At 46.6% G+C, this 16717-nt stretch overlaps 1 pseudogene; it reads right to left on the bottom strand.

The window, feature by feature from the left end:
• Positions 1-5035: 5035 nt before the first annotated feature.
• On the bottom strand, positions 5036-5656 carry LOC126504138 (60S ribosomal protein L13a-like; annotated as a pseudogene).
• Between the last annotated feature and the right edge of the window lie 11061 nt (positions 5657-16717).

Here is a 16717-nt window from a genome sequence, read left to right as displayed (position 1 = left end):
CCCACAGGGCAAAAGCATGTTTTATTCAAGAAAACAACAAATCAAGGAATCTCTCTATAGAAAGCCATTTACAGCTCATTTTAAAATTGGATTCATAATCTTTAATAAAGATTGTTTATCCCCATGATGGAGTTTCGAATAAATAAAACTGAAAGCAATGATAAATTAGCCTTTCAGCCTGTGTGTGTTTATTATGCTGCAATCATTCAAACCCACTAAAGACAATTTTGTTTTACCCGTTTCCTAAATTCAATCCAATGAGCTCCTGGTTCTTACACAAAACCAATTCATATTATCAAATGACAGCAAGGAAAATTAATATTATGCTGGTTCTTCTTCTCCAAGGGGACTTTACCAAATGTAAGTAGTAATACACGCTGTTTCCATCCAGAAATCTATTATCTAGATGTAAATTCTAAACACATGCTCAGATACTCTTAAAATGGCAATAAAATAGAAAGTTAACCCCGGGGGAACGTGTCATACCCAACCAACATGCTAAAAAGAAGGGAGGGGGCTTGGTTAAAAAACAAAGAGCCGTGCAAGAATTTTATAGAGAAACCCAGGTAACAAAGCCCTCCATTTAACAATCATGGCTCATCAACATCACGGAGTCAGTGGCTGGAAGGGGTGGAGGTCTTGAACTCTGTACTTGGCACCCTCAGCTGCCAACCAACCAGGACACAGCTTAACCAAGTCCCATGGCCCCCTCCCCCGGCCTCAGCAGAGGACCCAGCTGGGCTGAACATCCCTGCTTCCTGCTCCAGAACTTCCTACTTACTGATCCACTCTCAGTCCCGCATGGCACCTTACCCGGGAAATCCAAAATACCTTCCACTTAGAACTGTATACCAACCCCCACCTGGCCCCATTTTGTGGGGCTGGGAGACTCCCGGGACACCCATTCCTGTTATGCCCACTTGACTAAATGATGTGAAAGTGTTTTTCTTCCTTAGAATCCTTGCTGCTTGGAAGGCTATCTGAGGCCACGCGGGACAGATCTGAAACAGGCTTTGTATATGCCAGGCACTTTGCTTCATTCCACCCTGCCTAGCTTCAGTTGAGCAGACTGAGGGGAAGGAAGGAGGGGGTGGGGAGATGATTCCTCAGGGGGGAATGTGGGAGGAAAGGTAAACAGTGCCTGGGAACTGCCAAGAGCTGCCCAGGACCAAGAAAGGAGCATTCTCTCTGTCTCAGTCACGGGGCAAATATTTACCAAGCTGGGACTTCTGCACAGCACTGTACGCAGCTGGAGATGGCTTTCCAGGACCTAGAATTAGCTCTACCGAGGCTTCCCCTTTCGCCTAGTTGAGTTGGTGTAGGGAAGGAGAAAAGGATTTTAGAGGCTAGCAACCTCGGTTGGTGTGGATCCCTTGGTCTCTGAAGTTAGGTTTCCTCATCTGCAGCGAAGGATAATAATGTTTATCTTGGAGTGTTACTAGGAGAATGAGGGTTAGCGCACGTGGCTTGGCACCAAGTCCCCCTCCACCGGGACCTCACAGTCCCAGACCTTAGACAGGATGGGATATTTGTCATCCATCCAGCTCTCCTTTTTCCGGGTAGACCCGTTTCCTCGTCAGCATTGTGAGGCCCACGAGAGCAGGAGATACACCTTACCAACCTGCAGGCTCTACATTTCCCTGGGGGCGACCAGCGGCATGTCTCTCCGCCTCCAGGAGCTTTCTGAAATAGAAGGGAAGCAAGGCTCTGGCTAGCTCTCTCTCCTCTCCGCTGCGTTCTCTGGGGCATTCAGGTTTGCAGCCAGAAAAAGCCCACAATCTCCCCTTCTCAGTGTTTCTTATACCCTCACACCCCTCAAGGTATGGAAGGGAAGAAATCAAGGCGGTGACAACAGAATCTTCTGTAGCCCCAGCACCCTTACAGTCCCTTCAGACCTTAGCCTACTTGAGAGGAAGGGGACAGGCCTCCAGCCCAGAGTTTCTTGTCCCTCTGCAGCACGGCCCCTCCCCCAGCATTAACAACGCAGTGATCTGGAGTTTATGGCATTTCACAAGTACCATGCAGAAGCATTTATAGAACTGAACCAGCCTGGTCCTCCAAATCTGGACACAGGCTACATCCTATTAGTCCTAGCTTGCAAATATGGAAACTGAGGCTGGGGTGGTTAAGATGCTCTTTCAAGACACAGCCAGAAACCAGGCAGTGGTGGCGCATACCTTTAATCCCAGCAGAGGCGAATCTCTATGAATTTGAGGCCAGCCTGGTCTACAAGAGCTAGCTCCAGAACATGCTTCAAAACTACAGAGAAACCCTGCTTCGAAAAACAACAACAACAACAAAAACAAACAAGCAAACAAAAACAAAACAAAAAAATCACAGGCAGAAATCACTTAGGCTGAGAGTCAAGGGCCCCCAGACTGTCTGACCCCAGGGCCCACCCTGTGGGCTTCAGCAGGCAGCCTCTTTAGCAGGTGGCAGGGAGGGAGCTGACTCATGGCTTTCCATTCATTCGGTTCTGTTTTCTGCATCCACATTGCCCCGGCCTAACGAGCAAGGATGGCGTTATGCACTCTTCACTTTGCAGACATCTACACGAGACTGATGCAAACCTGCGGACCCAAAGAGTCACAGCATTGCAGTGGCAGAGTAGCAGCTTGGCCAGGGGGTGACTTAAAAATAGAATCAGAAATATCTAAATCAGGAATCCTTAAGGAGGGTTCAAGAGAGGGGACTTCTGGGGAGACGGCTGAGCCCTGAGTTGTAAGCACATGTGATTATCTTCCTAGGGCAAGGGTCCAGAAGTTTCACCAGATTCTCAAAGAGGCTTTGAACCCCAAAGGGTTAAGAACTGGACATGGGCTGGCCCAATGCAGCCCTCTTATTGCCAGGCTCACTCCTGGCTGTACCGTGAGGCAGCACAATCTGTGGTAGAAACAACCCAGAGCTAAACACCAGGAGCAGGATCCGAGCTCTGGACCTGGCAAACGTTTTAAAGACTCGGGAATTATTAAAACGGCTAATGAAGTCAACCCTCACCAGAGAATATCTGCTCTTCCCTCATCGTTGAGCTCACATTGAAACTCGAGTTCTTTCCTCCCTGCCCAAAGTACAAGGCCACTTGTCTCCTTCTCTGCTGACCTGAGGAGGACTGTGTGCAGACTGTGGTGTTTATAGCTGCCTGCTGTGTGCCTCAGTATACATATCCTAGAGGCTCTGGCCCATTTTCTCTTCTCTACCCGCCATGATTCAGGTAGTCCTCCAAGAAGCCTGGAGGCCACTAATCCCACACCACTTATTCTATTGGGCCCCGTCCTCGCTGGTCTGTGTTAGCCGGGAGTGTCCCTACATCTTCCTCTCTTCTGTCCTCACTGGTCTGTGTTAGCCGTGAGTGTCCCTACATCTTCCTCTCTTGCCAAAATCATCCCCCGCTAGTCCCCCCTACACACACAGGACACTGTGAAAGAATGGCCTGGAGCCAAAAATATTCTGCGGTCATCAAGTCAGCCTGTGCTAGAAGGCCAAGTGGCCGTCCCCTTGCTGTGCCGAGGACCTCTGGAAGCACATTGATCAGGACCCTAGCTGTGCCGAGGACCTCTGGAAGCACATTGATCAGGACCCTAGCTGTGCCGAGGACCTCTGGAAGCACATTGATCAGGACCCTAGCTGTGCCGAGGACCTCTGGAAGCACATTGATCAGGACCCTAGCTGTGCCGAGGACCTCTGGAAGCACATTGATCAGGACCCTAGCTGTGCCGAGGACCTCTGGAAGCACATTGATCAGGACCCTAGCTGTGCCGAGGACCTCTGGAAGCACATTGATCAGGACCCTAGCTGTGCCGAGGACCTCTGGAAGCACATTGATCAGGACCCTAGCTGTGCCGAGGACCTCTGGAAGCACATTGATCAGGACCCTAGCTGTGCCGAGGACCTCTGGAAGCACATTGATCAGGACCCTAGCTGTGCCGAGGACCTCTGGAAGCACATTGATCAGGACCCTAGCTGTGCCGAGGACCTCTGGAAGCACATTGATCAGGACCCTAGCTGTGCCGAGGACCTCTGGAAGCACATTGATCAGGACCCTAGCTGTGCCGAGGACCTCTGGAAGCACATTGATCAGGACCCTAGCTGTGCCGAGGACCTCTGGAAGCACATTGATCAGGACCCTAGCTGTGCCGAGGACCTCTGGAAGCACATTGATCAGGACCCTAGCTGTGCCGAGGACCTCTGGAAGCACATTGATCAGGACCCTAGCTGTGCCGAGGACCTCTGGAAGCACATTGATCAGGACCCTAGCTGTGCCGAGGACCTCTGGAAGCACATTGATCAGGACCCTAGCTGTGCCGAGGACCTCTGGAAGCACATTGATCAGGACCCTAGCTGTGCCGAGGACCTCTGGAAGCACATTGATCAGGACCCTAGCTGTGCCGAGGACCTCTGGAAGCACATTGATCAGGACCCTAGCTGTGCCGAGGACCTCTGGAAGCACATTGATCAGGACCCTAGCTGTGCCGAGGACCTCTGGAAGCACATTGATCAGGACCCTAGCTGTGCCGAGGACCTCTGGAAGCACATTGATCAGGACCCTAGCTGTGCCGAGGACCTCTGGAAGCACATTGATCAGGACCCTAGCTGTGCCGAGGACCTCTGGAAGCACATTGATCAGGACCCTAGCTGTGCCGAGGACCTCTGGAAGCACATTGATCAGGACTCTAGCTGTGCCGAGGACCTCTGGAAGCACATTGATCAGGACCCTTGCTGTGACGAGGAACTCTGGAAGCACACTGATCAGGACCCTAGCTGTGCCGAGGACCTCTGGAAGCACATTGATCAGGACCCTAGCTGTGACGAGGACCTCTGGAAGTACATTGATCAGGACCCTAGCTGTGACGAGGACCTCTGGAAGCACATTGATCAGGACCCTAGCTGTGACGAGGACCTCTGGAAGTACATTGATCAGGACTCTTTCCTTCCTCCCACTCTCATTCTGCAGTTCACTTCATTCGGGGAAACCTCATTGCTTGTGCCAAGCTAGATAGGTTTGTGGTTTTTTTTTTTTTTTTTTTTTTTGCACAAATAGTCTTTATTGGGCTCACACAAGGAGTCCGTTGGTCTTGCGGACCTCTGTGAACTTGCAGATTTTCTTCTCCACGTTCTTTTCTGCCTGTTTCCGTAACATCAAGAGCTGCTTCTTCTTCCCATAGTGCATCATGGCCTTTTCCTTCCGTTTCTCCTCCAGAGTGGCTGTTACTGCCTGGTACTTCCACCCGACCTCATGAGCCAGAAGCCCCAGGTAAGCATACTTCTTGGTAGGCTTCAGCCGCACAACCTTGAGGGCAGCAGGGACCACCACCCGCTTTTTCTTGTCATAGGGTGGAGGGATCCCATCAAACACCTTGAGGCGTTCCAGGGCAGCCTGGCCTCGGTTGGTCTTGTGGGGCAGCATGCCTCACACAGTGCGCCAAAAAATGCGGCTCGGGGCTCGGAAATGGTAGGGGCCTCGGGAAGAGTTGGTGTTCATCCGCTTTCGGAGAAAGGCCAGATACTTCACCTTGTCTCTGTAGAAATTTCCGGAAATGTTGATGCCCTCACGGAGAACCACCTTTCAGCCCAGCAGTACCTGCTTGGCCACAATGGCCGCCAGGGGACCCAGAAGATGGCCTCGGCTGTCCAACATCAGAACCTGCCCCTCCGCCATCTTCAGCAGCCACCTGGGAAAGGCTAGATACGTTTAAAAACTGGATTAAACAGGAAATCTTCTTTCCCCTACTCCCCATCCCTAGTCTTTAAAGCTGACCACTGTTCAAGAAGCTCTGTTGCAGAACGATGGTGTAGAGCCAGGTCCAGAATGAGAATTACTCAGCCACCTCATTCCCAGAGCCCCTCTGCCCCAGGCTAGCTCACAAGCAACTCTGTACTTACGTAAGGCATAGCCTCATCACCAGCCAAATCTGCGGTGGCGTTGCCACCACAGGACAGGGACTGCTGCCCACTTGTTCTAATCTTGGATGACATGGGGAGCGCATCCAATCCCATCCGTCCCTGTGCTGTGCCCAGAACACAGACCCGGCTGCTATGCCCCTGCGGCCACCGCTGATAAAGAACGTGGCCCTCAAAGGGAGTGGCACTCTTAGAAGGTGTGGTCTTGTTGGAATAAGTGTGGCCTTGTTAGAGGAAGTGTGTCCCTGTGGGCGTGGACTCTGAGATCTCTTTTCTCAAGCTTCAGTCAGCATGACTGTCAGCTGACTTCCTGCTGCCTTCTGGTCAAGATTTAGCCGGCACCACACCTGCCTGCACACTGCCCTGCTCCCCGTCATGAACCGTTGAGACTGTGAGCTGTCACCTCAATCAAATGTTTTCTTTGTAAGAGTTACCATGTTCATGGTGTCCCTTCACAGCAACAAAAAACCCTAAGAAACCATCTCAAGTGGAGGGTGACAGCAATCACAGCCTAGCAGGAAGGAAGGAGACCTGGCAGAGCCCGGGTGTCGGAGGACAGGGGATAGAGAGTCCGAGTTTATCCTGGAGAACTAAGACGAGACCACAAGGAAGTCAGGACTCCATTAGACTTCATTTACAGAACACAGATGCAAAGATAATAACAAGAGTTCCTGCTGGCAGTCATGTGTGGCTGGGGCATACACTTATAATCGCAGGCTTAGGGGACTGAGGCAGGGAGACCAGAAACGCATTGCCATACTCCTGCTGCATGGTGACTTCGTGGTCGAGCTGGACCACATGAGACCCTGTCCCAAAGCAACAGCAGCAGAGAATCCAAGGACAGAACTCTAAAGTCCAGCGCTACACTGACAGCGCTTGCTGCCTGTTCGCAGACACTTCTGGCATAACTCTAACCTGCAAAAATTTTGAAGAATTTATAGAATCAGAAAGTAATCCAGTGGTTCTGGCTACCACCCTTTACCACCTCCACAGCCCCTCCACATACACAGATTTCATGACTTAGGGACGTTAGCCACAGAGTTGAGGAGAAAGACCACCAACCCAAATCATCATGGCCAAACTAAATAATGCTAACTTTTTAAAAATTTGTGTACACAGGATGTCTCTCCCTAAAGGTGGGGTTTAAGACAACAGCATTGGGCTTGGGTAAGTGAAGGGTTTTTATAGCTCAGGAGTAGGGGGTTTCCAAAGGGGGGATTTGGCAGGCAAATAAGTGGGGTTATAAAAGCAGATCATAAGCATAACAAGTTAGTCATAACAACCTCTTGAAACAAAGGCATGGTTGCAAGGTGGTCATAAAAACTTCTTGAAATGAGAGCATGGTTGTCATTTCCTGGAACACACAGTACGGAACCATTTGTAGTTAAAGTTACAGGTGGAACATAGCCTAGTCCTTTAATCATGAACAGGAATGAACCTAGCTTGTCTTTACTATAAGATGGTTTTCAAGCCTAAGATGGAGACAGGGGTAGGTCATCAGAGACTTGGAAGTATATCTGTAGGCAGATTAGTACAACCTTCCACTAAGTCACCTCTTAGACATAATCAGATATAGATAATATCAGAAAATAGAAAATTCTGAATTTTTGTTATTTTTCTTTTTAACTGTGATTTAGCTATAACTTACTTCCCCTGTCCCAATGAAGTAATTGCCCTTTTTATTTGTCATTAAAAAAATCAAGTTTTTTTTTTTAAAACTTTTGTCAGAACAATCAAAGTTAAAACAAATTTTACACCATCCTAATTGGGCCTCATGGAGAAGGGGCCACGGCCTCACACTTGGATCTAAACCTAGTGTTGACCATTGGGAGCTGTGATCTGTTTTTCTCTCCCTCATATCTTTAGTTCATGACTGTAGCTGAATATTTATTCTAAAAAGACTTTTAGGGGGTTGATTGATCTGATGGGCACTGGCCTGGATCAGATCTCATAATGGATAATGCTGTTTGTTTTTGTTTTAACATGGGCAGAACAGTCCTTTCTGTTGCTAGAATGAAACCACTTCTCAAGCTGGGTTTCTGAGCTTGCCTGGGCAGAGCCTGTGGCCTGTTTGCACTGATAACACCCAACAAAGAGTACTAGGGACTTGTTGGTTCTGAATTTCTCTTTTGAGCACCATCTACATTTGGGGGCACCAATATGACTCAGAGGTAAGGGGTTTACCAACACACCTGATGTCCTGAGCTCAATTCCTTTTTTCTCTAAAAAAGAATTGTGGGTTGTTTCTTTAAACAGATGAAGAATTAAGTTATAACCTGAACCTCCACTGAGCCAACATTTGTTTCTCTTCTTTCATGGATGGCAGAAATGAACCTTGCCTTGGAAGGCGTCTTCCTTCAGTCCCTAGCCTACTAAAATCAAGGTTATTCCTGAAATTACATTACATCATTGGAGTCCTCATCTTTTTTAGAAGTTTTAGCTTCTCATTGGCCTTTCTAAGCAGAGATTCTCTCTCTCTGGCTCTCTCTCTCTCTCTCCCTCTCTCTCTCTCTCTTTCTCTCTCCCCCTCCCACCTCTTTCTTCTTCTAAGGGACATGAAGCAAAATCACAAAGGAGTGGAATAGAAACGCCAGAAAAACGTGGAGTCATGGTGTGTGGACGAGCTGTGTAGTCTCGGGTCTCTTGGAGCCTCAGTTTCTATAGGGTGAAAAGAATCCTGCACATCTTTTTAGGCACCTCAGAGGAACTTTTTTCTCTGTGTCTTCATCTTCTCTATTTCTTTTTGAGTAGACTAGAACTAGATGAGCTCGCATCATGAGTTCGGGATTTCTTTCTAAGCCACAGGACTCATTATTTCTGGAGACCACTGTCTTTTCTTTCCTCGTGGGGCACCTCCATCACTGTGTTCAGTATCTGTGAAATAGGAGACTTTTAAAGGGGGCAGTAACTGAGCAAGATCAGGGCAAAGATGCCTGAACAGGTACCTGCGCTTTCTTCCCAGGATATCACAATGGCTCCTTTCTCATCAGCTCCTTGTGTCCAGAACTCTTCCTGAGAATGGAGGAAACAAAATGTTATTGGCCAATCAATCCATCAATCATGATGTTTCAAGTGAGAATCAAATATATAAAACTGTACCCCCATACTTATAATTCTAATAATCTTATAGATCTTTGTTTTCAAAATCAGAATAAGAAAGCCATGTACCTGGATTTATTTGTTTGTGCTTTTTTGGGTGTGGGGGGGCATGGGTATGGGGTCTGAGGACAATTTTCATGAGCCAGTTCTCTCCTTCCATTGTTGATTTTGAAATCAAGTTCAGGTCGTAGAAGCAAAGCTGTCACACTGGCCTATATTATTATTATCATTATTATTATCATTACTACTACTACTATTTGAGACAGGGTCTATGTCTAGACCCTAGCTGTCCTGGAACTCACTATGGAGACCAGACTGACCTTTAATGTGTGAGTAAACCATCCTGCCTCTGCCTCCCAAGTGCTGGGATTATAGGTGTACATTACAACATCTAGCTGTTACTAGGGTTTAAAACCAATGGTTTCTCAAGAAAAGGTCACATCAGAAAGCTGTGACGATAAATACCACAAACTTTGTGGTCATCACGTCAGGTTTGCACCGGAACCTCCATTCACTGGCCGTGCAAGCCTTTCAGTACCTCTGACCGCACTGTCTCAAAGGCGAAATGAATAAACAAGACCTACCCCCCATGGAGCAGGGCAAGGAGTAGCCGAAATGAATTATGGAAACGGCTTGGCATAGTGTCTGCCACACAGTAAATAAATGCTCAGTAGGTTCAGTCATTATTAATGGTGATGCAGCATTAATAATACACAAGAAAAGTGACCCCTGCATCCCAGCAGAGCAACTGTTGCCCCGGATGGATTTCTACCTGCGCAAAGGTAAAGTGGGAAGGAGCTCTTATGTTCAGTACTGGGTATGGACGGCACACTTCTTTGAAACATCTCAGATAATATTTTTTAAAATTTGATATCTTCAGAGAGAGAAAGAAACAGAGAAAAGAACTTAAACAACTTAAGGAAGTAAGACTTTCTTAGAGAATGAGAGTGACTTAGGCCCATTATTGATGTTAGGAGTTAGCCTGGACGCCTCCTCTCAGTTGGGATTGATGCTGTGGCTAAGCCAATGGAAGCGGGAGAGATTGACAAGTAGAGGAGAGGCAGTGAAGGTTGTCATAGGCACCATATGACCTGGAAAAGCCCAGGACTCTATAATGCTCCTTGGACTGAAAGTATTTATTCTTTTGTTGTACCCACTCTTGCTCCCGTCCCTGGAGAAGACAGGGGCAGATGACAGTGATTCACCCTGAATGGGGACGATATCCCTGGTGAAACCACAGTCCTTTTTTTTACTTCAGGCATTGACACTTCTTCCAGCTTTGAAGCTATGGACATATTCTCTTAGGACAGTGGGTCGCCTTAATGACCCAAGGGAATGCATGTTCAAGTTCAGATCACCTTGGCTCTCAAAGATGGCCCATACACTGTCAGCTAGACCAGCGGAAGATCCCTGAGAGGATCTGCTTCTATTCCTCAATAACAGCAGAGCCCCTACTCAGGCAGGAATAGCTAAACCAAAAATGCAAAATTGCTTTGTCAGGCTGGCCAGGATCTGAATGGCAAGATGTCTGAAACTCTGATGCAGTCTGAACCACTCTAGTAGCAACTGGGTGACAGGATCCAGATGTTGTCAATGAAGAAGAGAAAATAGCAGGAAGTCAAACCTGTGTGGCCTGTCAGGTGCAGTGAAAGAGGGAAGGAGGAAGGGAGAGAGAGAGATAGAGACCCTGACCCAGCTGGCCAGAGGGAACACCCACCAGAACAGGAAACAGGAATGCAGATCTGTGAAGACTCCATTAATGGCTTCCCCTCACTTAGCACAGAGATTTCAATTACCCTCATGGAGACCAGAGCCATCACAGCAGGAAGAAAGAGTTTCAAGCTAACCTCCTGTTGTTTCCCACCATATTTTACAAGGGAAGTGGTGCAAAGGCAAACCCAGATGAGAACTAACCTCAAAATAAGTGGAGTCAAATTTTGTTCTAAAATGAGCCTTAAAAGTAATTATTCCCAAACTTGTACATTTGAAGCTTTTAAGGGGTGTTTTTAAAACTTTAAAAGTCCAGCCGACAAATCAGACCAAGCGTGTCACCATCTCCAGAAGTGATTCGTGGCCATGAGAATTTTTCAAAGCCTCTGGTCATTGCCATGTGCAATACATTTGGAAACCATTGTCAGTGGTCAACATGCATAGCAGAGACATTTTAGAAACCAGTAGGTGAGGGTTTTACTCTAAAGAATAATAAATATGATCATTAAGAAATTGCAAGAGGTAGCTGGAGAGATGCTTCAATCAACAAAGTGCTTGCCTTGTAGGCCTGAGGACAGAAGCTCATGGCAGTCACCGCTAATCCTAGCACTTGGGGGACAGAGACAAAGAATGCCCCAGGCAAGCTGGCTAGCTAGACTAGCTGGAATAGTGACCTCCAGGGTTCAATGAGAGACCCTGTCTCAATAAAGAAAATGAAGAGGGATGAGGAAGACACCCTAAGCCAATTTTGGGCCTCCGTCTGCACATACAGACACATAAAGGTGTGCACACACATGTAAGCCAACACACAAGTGATGTGGGATTCTCCTCTGCATGCTGTGAATATGTTTTATTACCATTGGTTAATGAAGAAGCTGCTTTGACTTATGGCAGGGCAGAATATAGCTGGGCTGAAAGATATAGAGAGTAGGCAGAGTCAATGAGATGCCATGTAGCTGCCAAAGAAGAGAGATGCCAGAACCTTAACAGTAGGCCACAGCCTCGTGATGATACATGGATTAATGGAAATGGGTTAATTCAAGATGTAAGAGCTAGTTAGAAATACGCTTGGGTCATTGGCCAAACAGTGTTTTAATTAATATGGTTTCTATGTAATTATTTGAATCTAGGGGCCCAGGAAACTAAAATGCAGTATCCGTTTACACATGGGAAAACACATAAATACATGCATGCATACTACACACACACACACACAGGACAGAAGGAAATACAACATCATGCCTGTCCAAGGATGCTGCACACCTGTAGCATCAGTACTCAGGATGCTGAGGAATCAAGACCAGGATTTGAGACTAGAGCTGACTACATAGAAGAGTCACAGAGTAGGGGATGCAGTAAAGAAGGGAGGGAGAGGAGAATAAAAAAGCTAAAGGAATTAGGGGCTAGAAAGATGGCTCAGCAGTCAAGAGCTGAGCAGCTCACCACTACCTGTAACTCCAATTCCAGAGGATCTGACACCCTCACACAGACATAAATGCAGGCAAAATACCATAAAAAAGAAATAAAATTAAAACATTTATTTTTTTTAAAAAAGTAGAAAACAGGCTGGGAGATAGGCAGAGTACTTGCCTAACACGGTTCAACCAGCACTGCCTAAAACCCAGATTAGTGGCCCATGTTTGCATTTCCGAATTATGGCACCAGAGAACAGGAGGCAGGGGGATCAGCAGTTCAAGGTGATCCTTGACTACATACTGAGTCTGAGGCAGTCTGATCTGCATAGCAAGCTGCAAGTGAGACTATGGAGCAAGATCCCATCAATCAAAAACAAAGAACAAAATCCAGCAAAAAGCAGAACAGGACTTATGCCTTTTGTTTATTTTTTAATTCATTGATTTTTATGTGTGTTGATATTTTGCCTGCATATATATCTTTGTGATGGTGTCAGATCCCCTGGAATCGGAGTTACAGACAGTTGTGAGATGCTCTGCAGGTGCTGGGAATTGAACCTGGGTCCTCTGGAAGGGCAGCCGGGGCTCTTAACCACTGAGCCATCTTTCCATTTCAATTTCTTGTTTCTCTTATTTGTAATTTTTAAAACTATTCATCAATGTTCAAGAAAAGAGGATGAAGAAACAAACTTTATATTTTAGTAATAAGAGTCAAATTCTAGGAATTATTGAGCAAGTACTTTGAACTTGGTGTCTGGAAGCAGGCTAGACATCAAGGGAGCCTACTGTTTTGTTTTTGTGGATACAGCAATTTATATATATATACATATATATTTTGCTTAGTGGATTGTTCATATCCATGACCCAATTTTAACTTGAATGTCTGTGCAGGCAAAGAAAGTATTATTTTTTTATCCTGTTTCCACAGATGGGAAAATAGCTAGTCTCATGACTCGCTCAGCATTGCCGAGCGAAGCCAGTGGCAGGAACAAGAGCAGAATGTGGTGCTTTAGAAATCCCAGTTGTATGTTCTTCCTCCACACTGCATAGCCTGGATGCCCTCCCCTGCCCTCTCCCAAGAGCTCTGGTGGCGGGGGTGGGGGACGTCACCAGTGACAGCCAAAACAACACATGACACCTGCAAGCTGACCAAAAAAGTTCTGTTATTAGGGAGGAAAAAGAATCTAGAACAGATGCCAAGAATCACGCGAAGGTGGGAGCTGAGGGCTGCTTGCTCTGTCCTTGAGGATTCAGCATGAATACTGGATGACCTTGACTTAATATTTGCCTCCAAATTCCACTGCGGGGATGGGGAGACAAGGTCATTAAAATCACACGAAAAGATTTTTAGGTGAAGAGAAATGGGAGTCGGAGTTTTGTGCTTTGCTCGTAGTCTGAAGTCCCTTTTAAGCGGGTTGTGAGGGTGACAGAGTGGGTCTGTTGTCCTGGGTTCTACTTACTTGCAAAAAAAATTCCATGAAATGGCTTAACCATAGTAGATTAAAAGGACAAGTTATAAGCCCCGAGACAGGAGTGCAGTCCATTCCAAGCAAAGACTAAAGCTAGGCACTTATCAATTGTCGGGAACTTAGAGGGACCACAGCCCAGCGTAACCATACATGTGTATGAAACGTCAGAGTGAACTTCTTTCTCGGCATGCTAACCAAAGTGAATTTTAATAAAAAAGCTGGGCATGACAGCACACACTTTTAATCCTAACACTGAAGAGGCAGAGGCAGCCAGACCTCTGTGAGTTCCACGCCAGTCGGATCTACATACTGAATTCAAGAGCTAACAGTGAGACCAAATCCAGACATTTACAACTGCAAAATTCACATTTTAGCCATAGGAACAACACCCACCTTCTCCTACTTCTCAATCACGTGAGCTGGGTATACCTACTGTCCTTCTCAAATATAGACTCCACAATGCAACCTTGATCCAACCAGCTATGCTGAGGGGCAGAGCGAGCTGCTTCAAGTAGCTCCAGAGAACCACCTTTGGAGGAGGCAGTGAGACACCTATTGATAGGGATCATTTAAGCTAAGTGGATACCTCAAAACACATCTACTACTGCTCACGCCTGCTAGCAGGGCTATATTCAGAATGAAAAAAAAAATGGAAAGTAAGAAATGTTGGCAATGAAAAGGAGAAATGGAAACCCTCATGTCATGGAAATGGTGGTATAAACAGAGTTAATACAGCACAGTCACCATGCAAACCACTTTATGATCCTCAGCAAGTAAAACACAGACTCGCCACAAGCCCTGACAACTCTACTGCTGGGTGTATACCTAAAAGAGCTGGGAATGGTTATTTAAACAAAAACTTGTATATAAGCGTTGATGGCTACGTTATTCACCATAGACAAAAAAAAGTACAAACAACCTAAATGCCCATCAATGAACTAGTGGACAAACAAAGAGTGATAATAGCTATTTAGTGGGATATTATTTAATTATAAAAAGAAGTACTAGTGGATGCTAAGCGTAGATGAACCATAAAAACACCATGTTAAGTCAGAGAGATTAGACCCACACACACACCAAGGTCCCCACATTATACAGCTTCATTTTATGAAATATTGTAATGGGCAGATCCATAGAAGCAGAAAGCCAGAGGACGAGGGAACAGAGGAATTGAGGATGACAATGTGTCATTAGTGGGGTTGAAAGACTGGCTCAGCAGAAAGAGCGTGGACTGCTCTTTCAGAGAACCCGGGTTTGGGTCCCAGCATCCATGCCAGGAGGCTCACATCTGTCTGGAACTCCAGTACCAAGGGATTCAATACCTTTTTCTGGCTTCTGAATACGCCAGCATTCACATGACGCTCATACATACAGACAGATACACATACACACCAAATAAGTAAGTCTTGGCCAATAGAAATCTCTATAGGGAGCCTGACATAAGACAAGTTTAAGGCCAGCCTGGAGTACAAGATCCTGTTTCAAAATAACCAATCAGTCATCAATCAATCAATTAATCAGTTTCTGGACCCAGAAAGCAGTGATAGCTGCATAACATTTAAAACATAGCAACTGACTATGGACTGCACATCTTAAATTGGCTGAAATGATAAGTGTGGGTTTCATCATAATTTAAAGGGAAAATGGCAAAGAAGATGATTCCATGGGTAAAAGAGTTGGCTGTCAAAGATGATCACTTGATTCCATTCCTGGGGTCTTGGAAAGAGACAGACTCTTGTAAGTTGTCCTCTGACCTTGACATCACACACACACACTAAATAAAAATAAATAAATATGTGTACAAAAAAGATTATCTACATTTACTGCCCTAGAGTAGACTGGTTGGGGATCTGGGGTAACACCAACCTGTTTACTCAGCAAACATGAATGGAGGGTTTGTGTACCAAGCTGGGCAGCATCAAGCACGTGGAGAATTAAACGCCCACTTCCTGGCCTGAAAGAGCTAATAGATTAGTGGAATAGACACAAAATGCATGTTTTTTTTTAAATTTTTTTATTTGTATTTTTTTTTTTTTAGAACAAGTTCTACTATCTATAAGTTCCAGACTAGTTTTGAACTTATGATCTTCCTGCTTCAGCCTCGGCAGTATGGGGATTACAAGATTACAGGCATACACAATCGGGTCCAGAATAATAGGTGATTTCAATACCGGGTGTTAAGTGAGAAGATGCAGACACGCTCAGGGTGTTTGATCTGGAATACCCCTGGAGGATGAGGCAACACCTGAGCACATTCCTAAACCGTGAGTAGGAGTTTCCCTGCAAGGTGGAAGGAACACAAGAGTCCTCCAGACCGAGCAAAGCAATGCACAGACACCGTGTGGCTAAGCCAGCCTTCCTCAGAGAACAGAGCGTTCCACCGGAGTCCAGAAAAGAAGAAAATTCAAGAGAAGAAAAGTGGTCACTGGGGTCATAGCTTCAGCAAGAGCAAGTAAGACAGAGGTCGGAAGTGGCCGGAAGTGGCCATGGGCTGGACAATGAGAGCCACTCTCAGCTCTGCTTGGGTTTTTTTTGTTTGTTTGCGTTTGTTTTGTTTTGTTTTATGGTCATGCTGGGCCTTTAGAGCGGAGCAGGGCTAGGAACCGAAACACGGCTCTGGAGGGACAGGGTAGTCATGTACCCAAGAGAAAGACAGCAGAGATGAATGGAGATATCGAACAGAGAGAAGGGATCCGGCAGAGGTGCCAAAGCTGTAGAGCCCTCAGTGTGCCCTGGTACGTGAGAAGGCACCAGCTTCTCCCAGATCCAGCGCGGGGGTTACGAAACAGGAAGATACATTCCCTGCTGGACCAGAGAAGCCAGTGTTCCCACCTGCCCCCACCCCCATCCCCACCCCTCGTTTTCCCAGTGAGATTCAAGGGTAGGACATGCTCAGAAAAGCCGACGTGGGAAAGGGTGAACTTGCTGCCAGGGAGTCCGACAAAGCTGTCCAGGCTGCTCAGCAGCCCGCTGAGGTTGCAGATGACTGTAGGCGCGCCAATCTGCGTGGGCTGTGATCTTTCTCCAGCAGAGCTCCAGAGCCTGGGAGTCCAGATGTCAGGGTGGAGAGCTGGGGTATGGAAAGCTAGGGTGCAGCCGCGCAGGGGAGGGGCTGAGGCAGAGGGACCG

The sequence above is a fragment of the Alexandromys fortis genome, unplaced genomic scaffold (genome assembly GCF_014885135.2).
Source record: "Alexandromys fortis isolate MF-2015 unplaced genomic scaffold, M_Fortis_MF-2015_v1.1 scaffold_42, whole genome shotgun sequence".
NCBI lineage: Eukaryota > Metazoa > Chordata > Mammalia > Rodentia > Cricetidae > Alexandromys > Alexandromys fortis.
The sequence above is the reverse complement of the archived record's forward strand: the minus strand, read 5'-3'. Positions and strand labels throughout refer to the sequence as shown.